Source organism: Aquarana catesbeiana, linkage group LG02 (assembly GCF_042186555.1).
Source record: "Aquarana catesbeiana isolate 2022-GZ linkage group LG02, ASM4218655v1, whole genome shotgun sequence".
Taxonomy (NCBI): Eukaryota; Metazoa; Chordata; class Amphibia; order Anura; family Ranidae; genus Aquarana; species Aquarana catesbeiana.
The window spans coordinates 540,524,282-540,549,880 of NC_133325.1; the positions used below are offsets into that span (position 1 = coordinate 540,524,282).

The window sequence follows — 25,599 nt, forward strand, 5'->3', positions numbered from 1 at the left end:
ATTTTTAAAACTTTTTTTGCATTCATACATGTCCCCTGGGGCAGGACCCGGGTCCCCTAACACTTTTTATGGCAATAACTTGCATATAAGTGAAAATATGGTATAAATACCGCGCTGTCAAAAAAGGAGCTGCCAGCACCACAAATGACAATTGCAAGTAATATAAGTGAGAAAATAATGGTGCAGCTCTAATATCACTTGAAATTACTCAAATAAAAAATATAAGTGATCTAGAGTAAATAGAAAACCTTAAATGACATCTTAATATATCAAAACAGTGATAATTGTATAACCAAGTGAAAGAATTCCAAAAAATTCCAAGATTAATCTATATGAATACAATAATATGACAGTGCTATCACAGTGTTTAAACATATAAATGCAATGAACATATAAATGCAGTGAACAACTTAGCACAAACTATATAAAAAATAGGAATGTAGTGAAAACAAAAGAAAAAAAGAAGTCCACTAAGTGAAAAAAAGTGTTTGATAGATGAATATGTCTTAGAACATATATATCTTGATGACCCAAGCATTGATTTTCAAACCACCGCTGAACTTGCATAAAAAAAGGAAAGATGGAGCACCACCACCGATAACACTGAGGCTTACCGCAGTGTAAGGATTCAATAGGACATACACCCCATGAATCATTCAGGCTTGTCGGTGATTACACACCAAAGATCGAAGAACCTCAGTGGATAAAGGTGTTGAAACAATTGGATATGTAGTAGTCACACTCTTCTCACATTGGCCACAGTCAACAAGAAAGGAGGCTCCAAAGGTATATAACGTCAAATGGATTCACGCATAAATGGCCAAAAAGGAGTAAAAAACGCACATAGCGTGAATCCGCATAACAAAAAATTTGTTGGTAAAAAATTAAAGGTTTACACTCACATTTTGGAGAAATAAAACAAGTGCTTGTTTATCCGGTAAAATGACGCAATGGGGACACTAGGTTTGACCCAACGCGTTTCATGCACAAACATATCATCTGGGGTATCGTCCAACTGGTCCCATTGCGTATATATGTATAAAATATCCCATAAATTTAGGATACAAACATGTGCGTGCTTGTCCTAATTATAGTTTTATATGTCCATGGTAAACAAAGATGGCGGCATGGCTTGTGTTCCAAGCCTCGCTATGGTATCATTTGAATGTATGAAAACAAAAGCTTGCATATAACCCTTTAAAATGAGCACTAGTGTTCATAGTGTTCAAACAAACCTTTTGCCTGTTCGCATGTTCTGCTGCGAACCGAACGGGGGGTGTTCGGTTCATCCCTAGTGCTGGGTTTATTCAAAAATTCATTCATAGTCCTATGAGACCAGGCCAGTTTCTGTTTTGTTTTATGGAAAAGCAGGGAGTTAAGTTCTTCTCGGTTCTTAAAGCGGGGGTTCACCCACACCGCCAAAAAAAAAAAATATTAAAAGCCAGCAGCTACAAATACTGCAGCTGCTGACTTTTAATACATGGCCACTTACCTGTCCCAGGGTCCAGCGATGTCGGCAGGGGGCGCCGAGAACCCGCTCGGTTTTCGGCAGCTGCCGCCGCCATCCTAGGTGAGGGAATCAAGAAGTGAAGCATTGCGGCTTCACTTCCCGATTCCCTACTGCGCATGCGCGAGTCGCGCTGCACGTCCCAAGTGGTCCCAGCTCTCTCCTGGGAGCTGTGTGTTCCCAGGAGACAGTGCGGTGGGGACGGGAAGAGGCGTAGACTCCCATGGGAGTCTATGCCGGAAGTGGGTGCAAATACCTGTCTTAGACAGGTGTCTGCACCCCCCTCCCCCCTGAAAGGTGCCAAATGTGACACCGGAGGGGGGGAGGGTTCCGAAAAGCGGAAGTTCCATTTTTGTGTGGAACTCCGCTTTAAGTAACTCACACTGTACCGAATGGGCAATACTGGCTGTGTGGGTGCTTTCTAGGCAATGGAGACGGGCAAGTAAAGTGTCGACCTGCACAGCCCTTTCCTATTTCAAGTGTGTGCCTATCTTGATCAGGGTGTCCCTGATCACTGACTTGTGGGCTTCTCAGACCATGAGTGGGTTATCCACAGAACCCTCGTTCAAAATGAAGTACTCAGAGAGGACAACTGTCAAGGTTTGACGGACTTCAGGAGATTGGAGAAGAGCCTCGTAGAAATGCCATGATGGAGGGCTCCAAACCGTATGGCCTAACTGTACAGTGAGATGTATGGGAGCATGGTCTGACATAAGTATCCAATCTCCAATGTGAGCCGAATGAACCCACGGGATCTCCCTATTGGGGATCAGGAGGTAGTCTAAGCGGGAGTAGCTTTGATGCACTGAAGAAAAAAAAATAGTTCCTATCGCATGGATGTAAGAGACGCCAAGGGTCGATAAGTTGTAAGAGTTGGAGTTCCTCTCTTAGGCGTTTGAGGTGAGAATAAGAGAGATGTGACATACCCCTAGATATGTCCATGGCTTGGTCCATGGCAAAGTTTAGATCACCATCAAAGACAAGGGCCCCCTCCTAAAAACTCCAGAAGGGCGGGTATCAAGCTTCATAAGAAGGGAGATGGTCCACATTGGGGAAATATAGATTACGTACCCAAATCCTCTCAAAGAGCATGAGTCACTCCGTAGGGAGAAAACCCTAGTTGGGGTAGTGGTAGGTTCAGGAGACAAAGCAACAAAGGTGCGTGGGTAGCCGGGTAGCCTCACCAAGAGTCAAAAGTCATAGACTGCTAGAAAGGGACAAAAGAGTTAATCCAAAAGATGGGAATTTGTGCCTGTAAACCTTACACAATGCAAAAGATGAACATACACATAGACATTAACTATATAAAGCAAAAAAAAAGACTTTAAAAAATGCCACAATGATGTGAAGACAAGTAGGGACGAGAATGAACTGCAAAGTTGAAATAAGTCTCTCGGAAAAAGTTCACTAAAATGGCAAAAAAGAAAAAAGAAATCTCTAGAGATAAACACATGGAGACAGATTTTGGAGATAGTTTTAAAGCTATCTTATGAGGATAACCAGAGGGAACAGACCACAGGATGCTGATTGAGGCCTGATAACTAGGAATTAACTTAGTGTTCGAGTCGAATGCACAGGCAGGCTCTTGAAGTATTTACAGTTAGTGTACTGTGTAACCCTGCACAGTTGCACCTACAGTATAACTACCTGAAGCCAGGTGCCTGTGTGCTTCTTCTGATCCTATTAATAACACAGGCAGGCTCTTGAAGTATTTACAGTTAGTGTACTGTGTACCCTGCACAGTTGCACCTACAGTATAGCTACCTGAAGCCAGGTGCTTGTGTGCTTCTTCTGATCCTATTAATAGCACGGGCAGGCTCTTGAAGTATTTACAGTTAGTGTACTGTGTAACCCTGCACAGTTGCACCTACAGTATAGCTACCTGAAGCCAGGTGCTTGTGTGCTTCTTCTGATCCGATTAATAGCACAGGCAGGCTCTTGAAGTATTTCCAGTTACTGTACTGTGTACCCTGTACAGCTGCACTGACAGTATAGCTACCTGAAGCCAGGTGTTTATGTGCTTCTTCTGATCCTATTAATAGCACAGGCCAGTTCTTGAAGTATTTACAGTCAGTGTACTGTGTACCCTGCACAGTTGCACCTATAGTATAGCTACCTGAAGCCAGGTGCTTGTGTGCTTCTTCTGATCTGATTAATAGCACAGGCAGGCTCTTGAAGTATTTCCAGTTAGTGTACTGTGTAACCCTGCACAGTTGCACCTACAGTATAGCTACCTGAAGCCAGGTGCTTGTGTGCTTCTTCTGATCCTATTAATAGCACAGGCAGGCTCTTGAAGTATTCACAGTTAGTGTACTGTGTAACCGTGCACAGTTGCACCTACAGTATAGCTACCTGAAGCCAGGTGCTTGTGTGCTTCTTCTGATCCTATTAATAGCACAGGCAGGTTCTTGAAGTATTTACAGTCAATGTACTGTGTACCCTGCACAGTTTCACCTATAATATAGCTAACTGAAGCCAGGTGCTTGTGTGCTTCTTCTGATCCTATTAATAGCACAGGCAGGCTCTTGAAGTATTTCCAGTTAGTGTACTGTGTAACCCTGCACAGTTGCACCTACAGTATAGCTACCTGAAGCCAGCTGCTTGTGTGCTTCTTCTGATCCTATTAACAGCACAGGCAGGCTCTTGAAGTATTCACAGTTAGTGTACTGTGTAACCCTGCACAGTTGCACCTACAGTATAGCTACCTGAAGCCAGGTGCTTGTGTGCTTCTTCTGATCCTATTGATAGCACATGCAGGCTCTTGATGTATTTCCAGTTAGTGTACTTTGTAACCCTGCACAGTTGTACCTACAGTATAGTTACCTGGAGCCAGGTGCTTGTGTGCTTCTTCTGATTCTATTAATAGCACAGGCAGGCTCTTGAAGTATTTCCAGTTAGTGTACTGTGTACCCTGCACAGCTGCACCGACAGTATAGCTACCTGAAGCCAGGTGCTTGTGTGCTTCTTCTGATCCTATTAATAGCACAGGGAGGCTCTTGAAGTATTCACAGTTAGTGTACTGTGTAACCCTGCACAGTTGCACCTACAGTATAGCTACCTGAAGCCAGGTGCTTGTGTGCTTCTTCTGATCCTATTACTAGCACAGGCAGGCTCTTGAAGTATTTTCAGTTAGTGTACTGTGTAACCCTGCACAGTTGCACCTACAGTATAGCTTCCTGAAGCCAGCTGCTTGTGTGCTTCTTCTGATCCTATTAATAGCACAGGCAGGCTCTTGAAGTATTTTCAGTTAGTGTACTGTGTAACCCTGCACAGTTGCACCTACAGTATAGCTATTTGAAGCCAGGTGCTTGCGTGCTTCTTCTGATCCTATTAATAGCACAGGCAGGCTCTTGAAGTATTTACAGTTAGTGTACTGTGTAAACTTGCACAGTTGCACCTACAGTATAACTACCTGAAGACAAGTGCAGGTGTTCTCATATTAATAATACTACAGGCAGGCAGTTGATTCTGCTAGCTGCAGTATAATCGGTATATATACATCCCAGTTTTGTGCAGCTACATCTCACTGCAGGCCATTATTATGTCTGGAAGGCCAACAAGGAGAGGCAGACAGTCACAAGCCAATAAAAGAGGGCAAGCAGGCTCTGTGTCTAGAGGCAACAGTACTGGTCGTGGAAATGGTGCATCCTCATCAGCACGTGGCCGTGGGACACGCTTGGTCTTTTTTTCAGCAGCTGGCCGTTTTGAGCCGCAACATGCGGAAGACTTGGTCGAGTGAATGACCAAGCCGTCCTCATCCTCCTCATCCTCCTTATCCTCTCTCACACAGGCTCAAGGTACTTTGTCTGGCAAAGCAGCTGCCAACGCGGCCTCTTCCCTCGGCTCAATGGCATCAGTCACTCCTTCCCTAGCCTCACCATGTCCTCCTGAGGAGTCCCCAAAACTGTTTGACCACAGTGTTGGGTACATGCTCCAGGGGGATGCCCAGCATTTTGAAGGCTCAAATGATGGTACTCAGCTAGAGGAAGGCAGTAACATGAGCCTAGACAGAGGGGGTGCCCAAAAAGGACAGCAATCTGGCAGTCATGTTTCCCCTGCTGCAGCATACTACCAGGTTTGCTCCAGTGATGAGGAGGGAGGGGATGATGAGGTCACTGACTCCACATGGGTGCCTGATAGGAGAGAGGAGACACATCACAAACGAGGCAGGATGCCCTCCAGGGGCCGCTTAAGGGCAGCACACTGACTGCATCACACCGCAGAGCTCCGCATGTGCTGTCTCTGCGCGTTATTCCAAAGTTCTTTGGTGTGGGCCTTTTTTGAGAGGAGTGCATCAGATCGCACCACTGTTATTTGCAACATGTCTCAAGCGTATCTCATGTGGACAAAACATCTCCCGTTTGGGCACCACATGCTTGACCAGACATATATTGACCTGCCATGCAGTTCGTTGGCAAGCGTACCTAAAAGACCCCAAAGAACAAAGAGGACCTCTCCTTGCTCCTCATCAGCTGGGATCTCCAACCCCCCTATACCTTCAGTCCTCTCTGAGACCTGCACTGAGAGGAATGAAGGTGTAGAATTAGGTGTGTTTTCCCTGCCCCAGCTGCTGCACCGCCAAAAGAATTTCGCTCCCAGCCATCCATGCCCAGCGGTTGAATGCTAGCTTGGCTAAATTGCTAGCACTTCAACTGCTGCCTTTTCAGTTGGTAGACTCTGCCCCCTTCCGTGAGTTTGTGGAATGTGCGGTTCCTCAGTGGCAGGTTCCCAAACACCACTTTTTCTCACGGAAGGCGATCCCGGCTCTCTACCGGCATGTGGAGGGCAATGTCTTGGCCTCGCTGGACAGGGCAGTCAGCGGCAAGATGCATATTACCGCTGACTCATGGTCCAGCAGGCATGGACAGGGACGTTACCTAAGTTTCATGATGCATTGGGTGACTCTGCTGGCAGCTGGGAAGGATGCAGTACAAGGTGCAGTAGTGTTGGAGGTTGTTCCGCCACCACGCCTCCAAAATGCTACTACTGGTGATTCTGACACACCTCTCTCCTCCACCCCTCCTCTTCTTCTTCCTCCGTGGCCTCTTCCTGCGCTTTGTCCTCGGAACCAGCGGTGCTTCATAGGTGTTCAAGGGCTACGCAAGTACGCAGGCCAAAAGATGCCATGCGGTGCTTGAGCTGGCGTGATTGGGGGACAGGAGCCACACTGGGGCAGAGATTCTGTCAGCTCTGCAGGGGCAGGTTCAGAGGTGGTTGACGCTACACCAGCTTAAGCCAGGAATGGTGGTTTGTGACAATGGCACCAACCTCCTCTCTGCCCTCCGACAGGGACAACTGACCCATGTGCCCTGTTTGGCTCACGTCCTTAACTTGGTGGTGCAGCAATTCTTGGGCAGGTACCCGGGCTTACAGGATGTCCTGAGGCAGGCCAGGAAAGTCTGTGTGCATTTCTGCTGGTCGTATAATGCCAGTGCTCGGCTGGCAGACCTCCAAAAGGAATTTAACCTGCCCAAGAACCGCCTAATCTGTGACATGCCCACCAGGTGGAACTCAATGTTGGCCATGCTGCAGCAGCTGCACACGCAGCAGAGGGCCATCAATGAGTACCTGTGTGACTATGGCACCAGGACAGGGTCAGGGGAGCTTTTTTTTTCCCCACGCCAGTGGGCCATGATCAGGGATGCATGCACTGTCCTGTCACCATTTGAGGAGGCCACGAGAATGGTGAGCAGTGACAGTGCATGCATCAGTGACACTGTCCCCCTTGTCCACCTGTTGGAGCACATGCTGCGTGGAATAATGGACAGGGCACTTGAGGCAGAAAAAAGGCAGGAAGAGGAGGACTTCCTTATCTCTCATGGCCCCCTTCATCCAGACAGTGTTCCTGTGTGCCCGCCGATCACACAGGAAGAGGACGAGGAGGATGAGGATTGTGTCAGCATGGAGGTGGGGCAGCAGTCTTTAAGGGATAATTTACAGTCTCAAGAAACCCATGGACTTGTACGAGGCTGGGAGGAGGTGGCTGCGGATCATGTCATCCTTAATGACCCAGAGGACTCCGGACTGAATGCCTCAGCAAACCTACGCTGCATGGCCTCCCTGATCCTGCAAAGCCTGCGGAAGGATCCTCGTATTCGTGGTATCAAGGAGAGGGATCATTACTGGCTGGCAACCCTCCTTGACCCACGTTACAAGGGTAGGGTTGCAGACCTTATCTTTGCCATCGCAGAGGGAGCAGAGGATGAAACACCTTTGGGAGGCCTTGCAGAAAGGTCTGTGCAATGCGTTCCCAGAGACTGGGAGGTTACAATCTCCTGTTCCTGGACAACGTGTTGCTGAGGCTTCGGTCAGTCAAAGAAGGAGTGGTGCAGAAGGTGGCCGTCTGACTGATGCGTTCAGACAATTTTTTAGTCTGCAGCCCCAAGGTATGATCGATTCCAGCAACCATCGCCAGCGTCTGTTTTACATGGTGCAGGAATACCTTGGGGCAAGATCTGACTTGGACACCTTTCCCACCGAAAATCCTCTGGGTTACTGGGTCTTGAGGATGGATCACTGGCCAGAGCTTGCACAGTATTCATTTGAGCTACTGGCCTGTCCTGCATCCAGCGTTCTTTCGGAACACACATTCAGTGCTGCTGGAGGCTTTGTAACCGATTACAGGGTGCGCCTGTCCACCGACTCGGTTGATTGACTGACCTTCATAAAAATGAATCAGTCTTAGATCACCACCAGATACCAAGCACCTGATGCTGATGTAACTGAATATTTTTTTTTTAAATGTCAGATTCCTTCAAGACTCCCTATGCTGATGCTGAGTGACTATCCTGTTATGCTGAGTGACTATCCTCTTCCTCCTCAAGACTCCTCATGCTGATAGCTTTTAAGAATAATTTTTGGTTCTGGGCGCTGCCACCAGTGGCTAAGGCCCAATTTTTCTGCCCCTGTTTAACAGGGGCATGTAATTACAATTTTTGATGCAATACTTTGCAGCAGGGCTCGTGTGTGGACAATTCCAACGCACAAAGTGCCACACATGCTCAGAATAAATTCCGAGATGGAACTGCTCGGTCTGCTAAAATTAGTGTTCGGAATGAATATAGCACTTTTGTCACACTGCAATGTTTTAAATTGTTTAATGCAGCACACTCTCTTCTTCTTTATAATGCTAGAAGAATGAAGTTGTTTTGCTGCTCATATTCACACAGAGAATGTGTGAAATAATAAAGAAACTTCATTCTTTATTACCGTATTTATAGTGATTAATGTGATCAATATAATATTTTTATTTGTCACATCTACCGAAAAAAAAATAGAATAGAATAGAATAGTTTTACTCCAGAATGGTGTTTTGTGTGTCAAGTTACCACAACACCATTATTATCTTGTATTATTTAATCTCAAGGAGATTGCTTGGTGTTGGTGTCTCTTGTTAATTTCACATTATATTATTTAAATGTACCTGCCTCCTCACAAACAAACTGTCCTTTTTGAAGGAAAACACACATAGGCGAGTATAATAAATCAAACCAAAAATGTATTAAGGGCTCATAACCAAAGAAAGAGGGAGGCAACGCTGGAGAAACTGCAGAAATTGGCAAAGCCTTTGGCCCCCAGAGCACACATCAATTATTTCCAGGCAAAATTGGTGGCCTGAGGAGTCCTTATCTAAGGGAGTTCAATATGGTCCAGAAGTCCAAGAGATCATGAACAGCATCAGATGACATGTATGTCCCCAGGCTTTGGTCATACAAGAGCCTGCATCTTTTGTCAGCCCAGACTGAACCCAGGTCATCACTCTCTGGTCTTCCTTCCACGCTTACTTCCGCACTGTGTCTGTGGTGGTGGAGTTGTGGCAGGAGGAGGAGGAAGAGGAGGATGCTGCAACTCACTCAGGTGGGTATTGGGTGTGATTTCGCCCCTCAACCCCTTATTTAATGTTTGATAAATGAGTTCCTCACACATGAGACGTTGGCCCTCCTGCATGCCCTGCAGTTTTGTGGCAGCCATGCAGGCAAAGGCCTCTTCACAAGTGGGGAAGGCTCTGAGGGACACAGAAGCCTCCTGAATCAGCCTGAGTGCTGAATTCTGCATGTTACTCCTCTTCCTGGGTCTTTTGTTTGGAAGGCGGAGGGGAGGGACCTGCGATTCTGTCAGGCTCCTACTGGGCACGGCCTTCTCCTGGCTGCCACTTAGCCCCACCTCCTCCTGGCTGCCACTAACCAAACCTCCTCCTGGCTGCCACTAACCCCCGCCTCCTCTTGGCTGCCACTAACCCCCGCCTCCTCCTGTGTGCCACATTCCACAACCTCCTCCTGGCTGAGGTCTTTCTGTGTATGAAAAAGGGACATAGTTTTAGTTTTTTCTTCATCAATCACACACAAGTTTCATCTCATGACTGTTGCAAATTGAATGTTAACAAATATAAAAGATTATCATTCTGAGCCCAGCATTTTTCATTCTTGTCCCAATTATTTATTGCCCACTACTGTCTCCTGATCTCTGGGAACCCTGGACCTTCTTGCGCTCCCTAAGATAAGTGCTCCTCAGGCCACCAATTTTGGCTTTTAAATAGGGGATGGTTGCCGTAGGGGACCACCGGCTTCACCAACTCCAGCAGTTTCTCCAGTGCTGCCTGCATCTTTTGTTTATGATTATAATGTGGATGTTTCACCTGCCATAGACAGGGCAGCTCCCTGTACTTGTCTATGAACAGGGGGAGGAAGTTGTGATCATTGAAGCCATCTATTTTCTCTGCAATACACAAGACAAACCCTAATGTCAGGCTAAAGTCTCCTAATCTTGCCCCAATATAGGCCTCAATCTATAAGCAGTATAGGCCCAAGTTTAAATGTTACCTTCCTTATCATGATCGTCGTTTCCGATACTCCTTCCTCCACTCACAGATCGTACGTACTACGCACGTGTGTTACGCTTTATATACACTGCACATGCGTGAAACTCCGCCCACCCCTGATATTCTTTCTAGTCTATTCCCCGCCCCTACTTGTTCGGCGCAGTGGGGGAAGAGCACATGGTGGAGGCACAACAGGTGCGTGATAATTACAGCAACGAGGAGGAGGAAAGCCCGGAGCCAGAAACGTTCTGATACCAGAGAAGACGATTTAAGGCATCAAATATGTCCTTTGTGGAGATGGTGGAGATGGTCGACATACTGAAAAGGGCCGACTATGACGGAAAGTATGGACCTTACCCAACCCAAATGTCAGAAAGGCCAAGATCATGACTAAAGTTGTGAAGAGTCTGCACAGAAATTTTGGGGTACGGCGATCCAAGGATCAACTGTGGAAGCGGTGGTTGGACTTCAAATTAAGGGAGCATGATCAGTATAGAAGGATCAGGAGAGTGCTGCAAAAAAGTAAGTAGTTGTCCTGTGTTCCTATTCTTTATTTTTATTACGTTCGTGCTGCTCCATGTGCTTTTCTTTACTGTTGTACAGTTTAAAATGGCAACTTTCATGTTCATGGACACATTATTCGTTCGTAGGAAACATTGTTCGTTCGGCCAATAAAACACCATGTTTTGTCCAGATGCAGTTCTATACTTTTTTCTGGCCTACTTCTCTTAAAATAATTTTGGTGTCTAGATGGGTTAGTAACAAGAATGAAATGCAATCTAGATTCTGTGTAAGGAGAGGACACTCAGCAGCTGTTTACACATCTGGATGCTGTAGCACTAGTGTGGGACACCAGAACACCCTTTTTATTAGGGGGCCCACACAGGTGCTCCAGTGTATACTATAGGGGTGACTCCATCTGTGAAGCTTGTACAAAACAGGTAAGTATTCAAGCTTGACAAAGGAAAACAATATTTCTTCATCTTGGAACTCTGCCAAAATACAATTGTACCCCACTTCCAAACAATGTTTCATATTCCTATTTCTGCCATCTAATATCTGTGTGCTAAGTATACCTATTTTTTTTTTTACATAGGGGAGAAAAGACTCAGAGGACACCACTCATCAGAGGAGACAACGGACCCCCCAACTCATGAAGAAGTGGAAATCCACCAAAGCCAACAGGAGGAGGGAGACGTTATCGAAATAGTCACCACAACAGGCAAGTGTCTGCGACCACAGGCTCAGGTAAGAGATGGATGCCGGCATATTTATAATACATGGTGTGTTTTTTTTTTCTATATTTTTAGGTGATAGTGATGTTGTGGATCAAGGTCATTTCACCAGTGAAAGTGCCAAGATCCTGATTGGGGAGATCATGGGGTGTAATAGGGACTCATCAAGCACAACATCAATGATGTTCAAAACAAAATGAAGAACATCATTGATGTTTTAGGGAGAGTTTAAACCCCCTAGAAATCCCGAATTATTTATTTTTTTTGCTCCAGAGAATTTTTTGTACTTTTTTGACATATTCTCGAAAAGCCAAATTTTGAAGATGCACACACTGTGTCAACATGTGCTATCTGCCATCACGGAAGATCAATGTATGTGTTTTGGGGGTGCAACCCCCTCCTCAATAATAAAGGAGCTGAGAGGAAAGGGTTGCACCCACAAAACACATCCATTGATCCCCCATGATGGCAGCTATTTACACTGACAGTGTAAGGGACCCTACGATACATACTCCTGACCCGCGCACTCTTTATGTGGATATCCAGTGGGGACCTTTACTACATCAAGGGACAGCAAGTCCCCACCTCCTTGTATGCAAGTAGCTGCGTTTAGGATTGGGACGCGTGGAAGGATACTGGCACCCATACAACTGGGGAGACAGGATCAACATCACACGCTCGTACCCCTGCAGGGGTGGGGTGCTCCGGTGAGTGTAACCACATTGGGGGGTGACTGCCAGTAATTACAGCACGGCTCTTTACTACTAAAGAAGAACTTTCTGCACAATCTCTACGGGGTTTTGGTGCACGGCACATTATATTACTGTTATGAACATTTTGCAACAAACAGGACATGGGATTTTCTTTGATATAAAGTTGTGGTTTTTACACATTATTAATGATTTACTATTATGGTTCTCGCACATCAATGCACTATGGTTTGATAACCACAGTTTTGGGCACTTGTCAATTTATAATTATTAATTAGAAGATTTATATATGTTATATAATGGTGATGATTTAAAATTTGTGTTATTGTTTGCACTTACAGTAGCAAATTCTCTTTATCACTAAATAAGGATTTTTCACTAAAATAGGGACACATTGGTTTTTTTGGGAGTTTCGTACTATAACAAATTCTTCACTTCTAAAAAGCCATTATATTATACACTTGAGCACTTGTTTAATTTACAGCCACACCCTTAGTTCTAACACAGCGCCACTCCCTATACTTTGACTTTCAGTTTTCTGGGGATCACTTAGGTGTCCCCTTCCTATATAGGGGGGCTGCAGGTGTAAACCAGTCTGTAAGCGCGGATCTGTCGATATATTTATAATCATTGAGATTAATAACTCCGGCATCAGGCCCAACTGAGCCAGCATAGTTCGCAGAATTGCTCCTTAAAAAGTTGTGGAGAACATAGCAAGCCAGGATGATGTGATTAAGTTTATACTCCGCCATGTGTATCGGTGTAAGAAATAGGCGGAACCGGCTGGCCATTATTCCAAAGTGTTCTCCACCACTCTTCTGGCTCTGGCCAGCCAGTAATTAAAAACTCTTTGGTCCGGGGTGAGGGTCCTCATAGGGAATGGCCGCATAAGAAGGCCCCCAGCACAAATGCTTCATCTGCAACGAAGACGAATGGGAGTCCTTCCGCATTGTCTTCTGGAGGTGGCAAGTCCAAGCTGCCATTCTGGAGATGCCTGTAGAACTCCATCTGGGCGATGACTCCACCATCTGACATCCGGCCATTCTTCCCCACGTCCACATACAGGAACTCGTAAGTAGCCAACACCACCGCCAACATCACAATACTATTGAACCCCTTGTAGTTGTAATAGTATGACCCCGAGTTGGGTGGTGGGATGATGTGGACGTGTTTCCTATCAATTGCCCCGACGCAGTTAGGAAAGTCCCACCGCTGGGCAAAGTGGGAGGCCACAGTCTGCCATTCCTGTGGGTTGGAAGGAAACTGTGGAGTCAAACAAGAAAAAAAAACATTTTGCACATAAACATGGAAAGCAGATTGGACACAAACATTCTTGGCCAACATCAGTATAACATTTATTTTAGGGAGTATTTAAAGACAAAGGTATAAGGTCCACCTATCAGATTCCCCCCCCCCCATGGGCCATTTAAAAAAAATTAGGGGGGGGGTGTTTTGGACAGGTAACCCTCTCCACTTCATTGAGAGATGAATGCCTAGATAATGTGTATTGTTTTGGCCAGCCCCTCCTTACTTACACTATTGGCAGCCCACTGGACAGGTAAGAAGTGTCATAATACAAAGATATAAATACACACTGTACACATTTTAGCATATTTTTACTTTCTGCTATTACCTATCAAAATAATAATAGGATACAAAAACTTTAAACAGTACCATTTGAAAGTATTCAGGCAGGCCCTTGTACTACATGCTTTGGGGAATTCATCCATAAATATGACCACAAAAGAGGTGGGTATAGTGTGTATGGGTTTGGCAAAGTCAGCAGATAGAGGATTAATGATAGATAGAGGATTGGTATCAGCTGAGTTAGCAGTTGGGGGGAGGGAGGGTTCCAAATGATTTTGGGACCCAAAAAAAAAAACCTCTGGCACTCTGCCTGAATTTAAAGCACAAATCACAATTGGAAACATTTTAGGAGGTATTTAAGGTAAAGCACTACTATGAAGCTGACAAAATACATTGTTAATTGAGTAGACGAGGTGGATATAGGGCCAGGAGAGCATGCTGGGGAGGTTAGTAAAGACAAATATGTATGAAGGACAAAAAAAAATTACCTAAAAATCCAGCATGCATGAGGACAAAGGGGACATTCACAGCATATTACAATCATGGTAATTAGGGAATGAGGAAAGAAATACAATACATTAGCAAACATTAAATACAATAAAATGTGATGTTAAAGAATAAAATTCTTACCTTAATATAGTCCTTCTGCAGGACCTGGATGATGGCAGAACAGGTCTCTGGGATAATGATCCCCAGAGCCTGGGGGAGATGCCTGTCGAGAACTTAAGGTCCTGCAGGCTTCTCCCTGTTGCCAAGTACCGCAGGGTGGTGACTAGCCTCTGCTCCGGAGTGATGGTTTGCCTCATGCAGGTATCCTGCCTGCTGATATAGGGGGTCAGCAAAGCCAACAAACGGTGAAATACGGGGTCCGTCATCCAGAGAAAGTTCCTGAAATCGTCAGGATTGTTCTCACGGATCTCACGGAGCAAAGGCATGTGACAGAACTGGTCACGCTGGAGCAACAAATTCTTGGTCCATGAACTCCTCCCCACCCTGTTCATGGACTGGGCTTGTGTCAAAGTAAGAACCCCAACACCAAGCCCCCACACAGCACGAACTCTACGATGAATACGTATACGCAACATGGCTAGAAAACGGTCGGCTGCTCAGAACGAAGTAACAGAACGCACTGAAGAACAGCAAGGCCTGTGAAGAGCGACCTGAAAATCAGTAACGAACGAACAAGAACACGACAAGTCAATGGTAACTCACTGCACGCACTGAAGAACAGATACAAACCCACAAGCACAAACTGAACAGCAGAAATACGATCTGAAAACCACGAGTCTGAAAAAGCGCAAATCATCTCTCACCAAACTTTTACTAACACGAGATTAGTAAAAGGAGCCCAAAGGGTGCTGCACTTAGTAATGAACTGCCCTTTTTTAGTCTCATTGTACGTGGTGTACGTGACCGCATTCTTGGCGTTCGGAAATTCCGACAACTTTGTGTGACCGTGTGTATGCAAAGCAAGTTTGAGCCAACATCCGTCGGAAAAAATCCATGGATTTTGTTGTCGGAATGTCCGATCAATGTCCGATCGTGTGTACAGGGCATTACAGTGTTATGGTGCACCAGCACCACCACCAAAGGCCCAATTTTTCTGACCCTGTTCAACAGGGGCATGTAATTAAAATTCTTGATCTAATATTTCACAGCAGGGCCCATTCCAGCGCCCACCAATAGTAACTGTGAGGACTTACAGTGTTGTGGCACCAGCACCACCACCACCATCACCAAAGGCCCAATTTTTCTGACCCTGTTCAACAGGGGCATGTAATTACAATTCTTTATCTAATATTTCACAGCAGGGCCCTGTGAGGGTTTAAAGTGTTGTGGCAACACCAACACCTAAGGCCCCAATTTCTGCAGAGTATATAGGGCAGGCCCCTACTTTCAAACATCCAACTTACAAACGACTCCTACTTGCAAACGGCAGGAGACAACAGGAAGTGATATGAAATCTACCCCTAGGAAGGGAAATTCACTCCTGTAAGAGTTAATATGGGAAAAACGTTGCTCCTTTCCACTGATGCTTTATCACCAATCCTTGTTTCACTAAAAACCCCAAATTTTCAAAAAACATTTGTCATTGTGACAGAAAGTGAGGTGACATCTTCTGAAGAGGAGCACAGACAGCAAAACAAATGTCACAGGGGTGATAACCCTTCCCTATGTTTTCCAAAAAGCTTAAAATAGATTTTTTGGCTGGAGCTAAACACTTTAAAAATGTACCAGTTCAAAATTACAAACAGATTCTACTTAACAATAAACCTACAGTCTCTGTCTTGTTTGCACCGCCTGTATACTGCTGTTCAGAGGGCCTGGGGCCCCACGCCTTTCCTTTTTTTAACTTGGCTGCGGGTTTCCCCTTTATATCAATACAAGACCTAAAGGGCCTGGAAATGGACTGGGGGGGTACCCATGCCATTTGCCTCACTGATTTTCATCCATATTACTGGGACCCAACATTACATTAAAGCCGTAAGCAGTTTTAAATGACTTTTATTCCTTGAAAAATGTCATTTTGTGCAGGGACTGTTCTAAGCACTGGAAACACGCGCCACTTTACAGGCCACTTTTTTTTTCACTTTAAGCATCATTAAAATCACTGCTCCCGAAAAAAAGGCAGTTTTTAAAACTTTTTTTTGCATTGATACATGTCCCCTGGGGCAGGACCCGGGTCTCCAAACCCTTTTTAGGACAAGACCATGCAAATTAGCCTTTAAAATTAGCACTTTTGATTTTGAATGTTCGTGTCCCATAGACTTCAAAGGGGTTCTAACGTTCGTGCCAATTTTCTGGTGCGAACCGAACCGGGGGGTGTTCGGCTCATCCCTACTGACAACCTCTGGGTTCTGGTGAGTTTGAACCCTTTGTGGGTGTGTGGAGCACAAGGTGGAAAAGCGTTTGGTGAACGGTGCACTCATCAACTTTTTGCTGTATACACCCTCTATGTCCACTAGAGACTCCTGATCCATTCATATTTCGTTTGCTCATTTTTTTTTTTAACAGAAAATTTTTATTAAACAAATCAGCATTACAAAACAAAAGAACTTTAGTACAATCATCGTGCTGATAATAATGATATTAAGATCTATCTTCAGGCGATAGCAACTATTTATCAACTGTTCCAGTTGTGTACATGTCAAAAATTTCACTTAACAATACTCCTACGGCATAACATTCTTATAAACCCTTAAACAGTATAAAGTAGGTAACCGATATTCAATCAAGCCGGGCGGCGGGGGGCGGGGGGAGGCGGGGGGGGGGGAGAGGGGAGGGGGACGGGATGGGAAGGAGGGGGATGAAGGGGAATGGGCATAAGAAGAATAGACCTGAAATGTAGGATGTCCTCTACTGTATTTCACGTCCTGGTTATGGGGTAGGGGGTTCAGGGTCTCCAGAGGCGTCCACCCAAGAGGACCAAATTTTATCAAACTTCCCCGGTGTCACGGAATGCCCCACACTCCGCTTGAGTGCTTCCGTCATATACCGCTTCCTAAGTTCTGGAACATGAGTCCAATGGATCTGGCTATAGGAACCCCCAAGAACTAGACAACACCAGTCTTGGAGTACATCAGAACTACCTTTATTTTGAGATCTCACAGACCTTTATACAGCAGGGATGACTCAAAGCTAACCTAATTAACATGACCTAATTTACTACAAAATGTACCCAGACCAGATGACAGTCTTGTGGGCACCGAGCTTCACACATTAATACAATTAACAATACAAACAACAATCTCCCCCCTCCTCAGCCTAGACCATTCGTCTATTAGCCAGGGCTGGTGGCTAATGTGATCAGCTCTCTCAATTAACATAAACACATGTTGATAACACCAGCATCTCCTCACAGGATGTGTCCCAGCAGAATGAATCAGTCTTATCAGCAGGGGGCTGCTGGAGGAATCCCCCCTCCCTCTTCAGGGACACAAATATACAGTAAGGAGTCCCCATACAATATATACATGACTGAGTCCGATTAATACAGTTCAGACTGGATTTCTCATTCACCTCAAATGCTAGGGCCCATAATCGGTGGGCAACAGGCTTGCACACAGTCCTCTCCAACAGCCTCCGCTCTGGCCATGCCCGTGACACCCGGGCATTGTCTGCTTTCATAGGTCAGTCTATATAGGGGAGTACCATATTCACCGACCTTCTCCACGAGGCAAGGGAAGGAGGCTCTGCCAATTTCCATCTCAATAAAATTTCTCGCCTAGCGTAGTACAAAGTGAAGGTTAGACACAGTTTACTATACCTATCACCCTCAACATCCTCCAGATGACTAAGCAACAGTATTTGGGGATCCACTGGTAAGTTTGAGCCCGTGACTTCGCTCAGTGTGGAGGCAACTGCTGACCAAAAGGGTCGGATCTTGGGACAAGACCAGACCATGTGCCAGAAAGTGCCCACCTCCTGCCTGCATCTCTGACAATTGGGATCTCTGTCATGGTAAATGCGCGCCAGTCTCTGGGGGGTGAAATACGCTCTATGTAGGAACTTAAATTGTATAAACCTGTCCTTTGCTGCAATCATGGAGGGAATGTAGGAAAATAAACACTCCCTCCATTCCTCCTCGTCCAAAGAGGGAATATCAACTCTCCACTTTTCCCAGGTTTTAGTTAATTTGGCAACATACTCCACTGTGAGATATAGATATAAAGTTGAGAGAGGCTTCCCCATTACACTGGAAGTCAGGAGCCATTCAATGGAATCTGGTTCCAGAATAAGGGGGGCTGGGAGCTGAGCTTCAAAGGCATGTTTCAGCTGCCAGTACCTGAATTGGAAGGAGGGGGGGATAATGAAGGATTGCCTCAGAGCTTGGAAAGTCATAAGCCTACCATCCTTAACCACATGTTTTAATGTGTGGATTCCCTTCTTTGCCCAGAGAGAGGGGTCCGGTATACTATAAAAGTGGGGGAGCATAGGGTTACCCCATAGGGGCATGTGAGGCGAAATGTGATTGGGCTTCCGGTATATTTTCCTAGCCTCCTGCCAAACCCTCACAGTGGTCCGCATCAGAGTCGTCATTGATGAATTGGCCCTGAGGCCGCGAAATGGGAGATTGCTCAGGGCAGCAAAGGAGCCCAAAATAGCCGCCTCCAGAGTGACCGCCGGATTCTGTGTGGGCTGGGAGAACCACCACCGAATCATGACCAGAACAGCTGCCCAGTAGTAGATTTGAAAATTCAGCAGCGCCAGACCCCCTCCCCCAAAAGTGGGAGGTATAGGATCTGCTTGGCCACCCTGGGTGGCCTCCCAGCCCAGACAAATTGTATCAGCAGACTCTCCAGCCTTCGGAAGAAAGCCTTAGGGATGTGTATGGGTGTGTTACGGAAGAAATAGAGAAACTTGGGAAGGTAAATCATTTTTAGTAAGTTGACTCTGCCAACAGGGGTCAGTGGAAGGGAGCGCCAAGCAACACACCTAGCCGTAAGCTGCGTCATGAGTGGTTGGAGATTGTTGTTCATGTAGTCCTGGACCTTAGCAAAACAGCCAGAGGCTCCATGGCCAAAGCAAATAGGCCCGGGGAGAGGGGGCATCCCTGTCGCATGCCGCAAAACAGTTGGAACTTCCCCGATAGGCATCCGTTGGTACGTATTCTAGCTGAGAGTCCATGGTATAACATGCGGAGCCATTTCATGAAACCCGGGCCAAACCCGAATCTCGACAGCACTTCCCATAGGTAGCCCCACTCGACGGAGTCGAAAGCCTTCTCCGCGTCGAGTAAGGCCACCATTCCTTTGGTCACCTCATCTGCTCTGTCTATATGAGTGTGAAGGCGTCTGATATTAATGTCAGTTCCCTTCCCGGGCATGAAGCCTGTTTGATCCCTGTGGGTGAGGGCAGTAATGACCAAATTAAGCCTATTGGCCAATACCTTTGCCAGTACCTTTGCATCCACGTTCAGAAGGGATATAGGGCGATAGGAGGCGCATAACGTGGGGTCTTTCCCCGGCTTAGGGATCACCACTATGATCGCTTCACTCATTGTGTCCGGGAGTTTTTCGAGACGCGGCGATGCAGAGAAAAGGCACTGAAGTTTATCAACTAGCTCTGTAGCATATTGTTTGTAAAACTCCACAGGGATGCCGTCAGGCCCCGGTGTTTTCCCTGTCTGCATCGATTTAAGCACCTGGAGTATCTCCAAGGACGTAATTGGTGCGTCACGCTTGTCACGGTACGTTACTGTAAGGGTTGGAACGTCAATATCATCTAAATATGCTACCAGATCCTCCCTTCTGTAGTCTACCCTGGACCTGTAGAGAGATTCATAGAATTGCGCAAAACAGCCATTGATCCCTTCTGGTGTATGGATCAACTGTCCCAAGGAGTCCCTAATATGTGAGATGCTCAACCCTCCCGCCTGTTCCCTGGAAAGCCAGGCCAACAAACGGCCTGACCTCTCTCCCTGCTCAAAAATCCATTGGGATTGAGCCAGCATTTTCTTCTGGGTGAGAGAGGTATGGAGACGAATCCCCTCCTTCGTCAGAAGTTGTAGCTGTGAGTAGTGCACAGGATCCCAAGTGCGAACAAAAAGAGCCTCCGCACTACTCGCCTCCCCCTCAGCCCTAACCAAATCTGCCTTACGCTCCCGACGGACTCTGGAAATGATGGTCTGGTAATGTCCCCTCGTCATGGCCTTGAAGGCGTCCCACACAATTGTGGGGTCAGCTGAGCCCACATTTATGGCCCAGAAGTCAAGCAGTTCCGTTCTAAATTGGGAGTCTACTGCAGTGTCTGAAATGCAAAATCTGGAAAGCCTCCATATCCTTTCTACTGTGCCCAGGGAAAGGTCTAAGGACAGCAACAAGGGTGCGTGGTCGGAGATTCCCCTAGGGAGTATTTGTATGTCCATGACCCGTGGGAGGACCGGGCTCCCTGCGAAGACCAAGTCTATGCGGGAAAATGTTCTGTGAGAGGCCGAATGGCATGTGTATGCCCTGGTCTGGGGGTGACGCCACCTCCAGACATCCGTCAAGCCATAGGTGTCCGCCCACTCAGCCAACCCAGGGCAATAATGTCCCGCAGGAGTTAGCCTGTCAACATCCGGGTCAGGGACCAGATTGAAGTCACCCAATATAACATTGTTATCAGAAGCAAATTCAGCCATCTTGCCGGTGATCTGATTGAGCACCAGCAAGGAAGCCGGAGGAGGCAGATATAAGCCCACAATAGTCCATGTTATAGAGAATATTTTAGCATGAATAATAACATACCGACCATCAGGGTCCAGGGCCAAGTCCAGAAGCCGAAAAGGAAGTGATTTCAATATCAGAATAGTAACACCCCTAGAGAAAGTGGAGTGTGTAGAGTGGTAATGGTGGCCCACCCATGGTTTTTTTAGAACCAAAACCCTACGTCCTGTTAGGTGTGTCTCTTGGAGCACACATATGTGTGGGTTATAGGTTTTAATGAATTGGAACACCAGAGAATGCTTGACCGGGGAGTTCAGTCCCCTGGTGTTCCAGGAGATGATGTTAAGGGAGGACATATCTACGAGGGATAATAAGAGTGTTAGGAGTAATGTAGGTCACGGCTCCTGAACTGGACCCCAGGACCCGAAACGGACACATCTGGAAATAGTGCAATGCTGAGAAGTCAAGTATTTTAGTACAAATATCAAATAAAAACAAAACCAAACTAAAAAAAAAACGATAAAGGGTACCAGTATCTAAAGTAAATGCAATTTGCCCCATTAGGGGAACTTTCACCCCCCCCACCCCCCCCCAACCCCCCAAAACTGAGGCGGGTTTCAATCCCAAACTTATTCAGCTCGCCGGCTACAACTGGGGGTCCGTGGAAGAGGCGAGTCCACCCTCCTTGGGGAGGAAGCAGCAGTTCAAGCGGCTTTCCACACATGAGATCTCCGCTTGTGGTACAGCAGGCTGTGAAGGCCTAGAAAGTCCGACGAAGAGAATTAGCCCATAGTGCGGCCTCACAGTGTAGTCGATCCATCTTTAGGAAGATACATAGAACAAGAATTCCAACATTGGGCAGGCGGGCGTCTGAGGGGAGTCCAACTGTGGTGGAAAAGTCAGCCTCTTACCCCCTTTACTATAGTTTGCGCTGGAGTTCCTGTGTCTCATTCAGGAGCTAGGGGGCCCAAAGCCGGGCAGTAGTCAGCAACTGGCTGTGGGATCCTGTCTGCGGGGTCAGGGGTAGTCAAGGAGTAGATATGGTACAGTGTGTGTGTCCCCCTTAACAGTCCTTCCTCTCACCTGGGGTAATATGATGCAGAGGCTGTCCACCTTTTTGTGTGCAGCTCAGCCGGGGGTCCCCCCAATCTGGAGGACAGGGGGTGAAGGTGTTCCAGGAGTCTTTCCCCTCACAGGGAGATATCCCCACCCAGCACAGGTCCTCCTCCTCTAAGCCAACAGGGTCAGGATCTCCCCCAGGCAGTCCGACGACTCCGGATCTTTAGGAAAGGCCGCAGCTGCGGCCTAATCGCACGTGGAGGGAAGGAGAGACCAGGCCCAGAGCGCGGCCTATATATAGTCCAGGGTCTCCTCACTTACCTCCATCCATAGAGCACAGCAGCCGGCCAGGTCGAGCAGCAAGATCGATCGCGCCAGGGGACTCCCGGTTCGCCGCGCGGCCCATCAGGAAAGGCCGCGGCTTCGGCCTAGTCGTCCACGGAAGAGAAATCCTCCTCGCCCCTTGTGATGGACCTGGCCGGGACAGAGGCTGTTGGAGAGGACTGGGTGCGGGCCTGTTGCCTTTTGTTGCCTTTTGATTATGGGCCCTTATTATGATTATGTATGCCTGGGGACCCTGGGGTTGGTGTTACTTTGGATTCAGCTCCATGTCCCCCCAAAAACACACAGACTCTGGGAACCCTTTATATGCCATATTAGAATGGTGACTGATTTATACCGTTGGGACTCGTACTGTTAAATGCTAATGTCATCAATTCTGCTATAATGTGTTTATTGTAAATAAGTCTAGTGTGGCTCTAAGAGTCTTTTCACCCATTGTTGTTTGTGTTAATTAACTGTGTGAAGCTCGGCGACCACAAGTCTGAGCGAAAGGTCATGTCTCAGTCACCTAGGCTGTATAAAGGATTAGATAATTAGCTCATGTTAATTAAGTTACAGTTGTATTGTTAGAGGAGGTTCCAACGGCATATAAAGTCTTGTAACTTTGATTCATAATAAACAGTCCATGTTAGCAGTGAAGCAAGTGTCGCCTTGTTTTCTGCTCAGAGAGGTTGGAATATCTGATATCTGTATACAGACTGGGAGGAAGTGGTATATGACGGAAGCACTCAAGCGGAGTGTGGGACGTTCCGTGACATTGGTGGCAAGCAGCGGGAAAGCTTCCTACAGTCTGGGACATCCAAACTTCCATCTGGATCCAAGGTCCAGATAGCAGGAGAGGAGAGGAGAGGAGAGGTACAGATACCAGCCGCCATGGATGAGGAATTCAGAAGGAGGCTGCGAGAGATGCAGATACAGCACAGAGGACCAGTATCGGAGCAGGTCCTGCTGGGATGGTGTGATTCTATTCGCTGCAAACTCTGGAAGGAAGCACTAGCCCGTGAGCAGTGACACCAGGGAAAAATTCTCCCCTCCATCGAGGAAAGGTACTGGTCGCAGTACGGACTGCGGGTGCGGTTTTTGGGAGAAAAACCACACAAGAAGCAGACAGCTGAATTAAGCAGGCTGGTCTGGGCAGAGATAAAGCTGGATGAGAGCTACAGAGCCCTCCGGTGGCATGTATCCCAAGCATGTCCCTGGATAGCGGATGACAGCCCAACGGAAGGCTTAAGCTACGGCGGCTTGGGACTGTTGTTTGTGAAGCTGACAGGGGACCCTAACTTTGGGAGTGATTTGGAGTGGCGGGTGGAGAAATCATGGATATTAGAGAAGGGCTACTGAACATTTCGGAAGTGCACTGGGCACTGGAAGATTTGGAGTTTCTGGCCGTTCAGGAATGGGAGCTAGAGATTGCCTACAGACGGCTGCTAGACATTGCTCAGTGCCAGGGCTGGGCTCCCTTTGCCTGGGACTATCAGGAAATACCAGCTGACAACCCTGAAATCCTGGCTGAAGAGTCGGCAATGTGGCAGAGCAATAGTGTGCTTTGCCAACCTGCCCCCGCAGCTATGGAGGCGGAGGTCTTATGGCGGATGCAGCAAGTGCTGACTGACCTTGATGATCCTGTTTCTGCATGGGATGATCTTGGATGGAGGAATGTGCCTGTCCAGCAGCATGCCAGAGAATCTGCAGCGGAAAATCTGGAGATTGCCATCCCCACACCTGAAGTGCTGACAACCGGGCAGAGCTCTGCTAACCTCTGTCCAGCACTGATAGCATCTTCTGGATTCCATGGACAGGAGATGGTGAACCTCCATCCCCAGATACCAGTTGCAGAGACGGGGGATTTGATAGACTTTTCTGCTGAGGAGGAACCATCGAGTGAGCCCATAGCAGAAGAGTTGGGATTAGGGCCAAACTTCATTGCGCTCTGCTCAGCACTGATGGCATCTTCTGAGTTCCACGGACAGGAGATGGTGAACCTCTATCCACAGACACCAGTTATAGAGGTAGGGGATTTAATAGACTTTTCTGCTGAGGAAGAACAACCTGATGAGCCTCCAGCAGAAGAGCTGCTATTGGGGCCAAACTTCACTGTGCTCTGCCCCGCACCAACAGCAGTATCTGTGGAGTTACAGGGAACTTCCCCAGTTGAAGCACTGGCAACCGGACAGAGTGCTACCAACCTCTGGCCATCACCTGCAACAACTACAGAGTTCCAGGGAGGTGGGGCAGTCGACCTCCCTCCCCAACAGGTAGCCAGAGCAGATGGTGTGGGGGTTCCAGCAGAAGGGCTGGCAACAGGGCCGAGTACTGCTGGACTCTGCCCCCAACAGCATGACAGAGTGAGCCCAGTCCCCGTCTTCTCTCCAGCGGCAGAAAGGACTCCAGGGAGAAGGACCAATCCAGGCCTCTCCCCAGCGGCAGATATGTTCTCTGAGAGAGGCAGAGGTTGGCTGGGTGAGTAATACTCTGTTTGGAATAATTTATTTGGGGTACTGTGTGCGTACAGGCATTAGAGGACTGGAACTACTGACTAACTTCGGAGTCAACCCGTCTGGGGTCTCCTCCTGTGTTAGTCTCCTGCCGAAAGGGGAGAAATGTGATGGACCTGGCCGGGACAGAGGCTGTTGGAGAGGACTGGGTGCGGGCCTGTTGCCTTTTGATTATGGGCCCTAGCATTTGGGGGAACAGTGCTCTCTGTGAGCTGTATGCCTGGGAACCCTGGGGTTGGTGTTACTTTGGATTCAGCTCCATGTCCCCCCAAAAACACACAGACTCTGGGAACCCTTTATATGCCATATTAGAATGGTGACTGATTTATACCGTTGGGACTCGTACTGTTAAATGCCAATGTCATCAATTCTGCTATAATGTGTTTATTGTAAATAAGTCTAGTGTGGCTCTAAGAGTCTTTTCACCCATTGTTGTTTGTGTTAATTAACTGTGTGAAGCTCGGCGACCACAAGTCTGAGCGAAAGGTCATGTCTCAGTCACCTAGGCTGTATAAAGGATTAGATAATTAGCTCATGTTAATTAAGTTACAGTTGTATTGTTAGAGGAGGTTCCAACGGCATATAAAGTCTTGTAACTTTGATTCATAATAAACAGTCCATGTTAGCAGTGAAGCAAGTGTCGCCTTGTTTTCTGCTCAGAGAGGTTGGAATATCTGATATCTGTATACAGACTGGGA

At 47.0% G+C, this 25,599-nt stretch overlaps 1 long non-coding RNA gene across 1 annotated transcript in view; it reads left to right on the forward strand.

Annotated features, from left to right (window-relative positions):
* The first annotated feature begins 11,422 nt into the window (after positions 1-11,422).
* Positions 11,423-25,599, forward strand: part of LOC141128532 (uncharacterized) — a 71,490-nt gene continuing 57,313 nt past the window's right edge. The window contains exon 1 of the long non-coding RNA XR_012241708.1: positions 11,423-11,573. This is a non-coding gene — a long non-coding RNA (uncharacterized lncRNA). The remainder of the gene's footprint in view (positions 11,574-25,599) is intronic.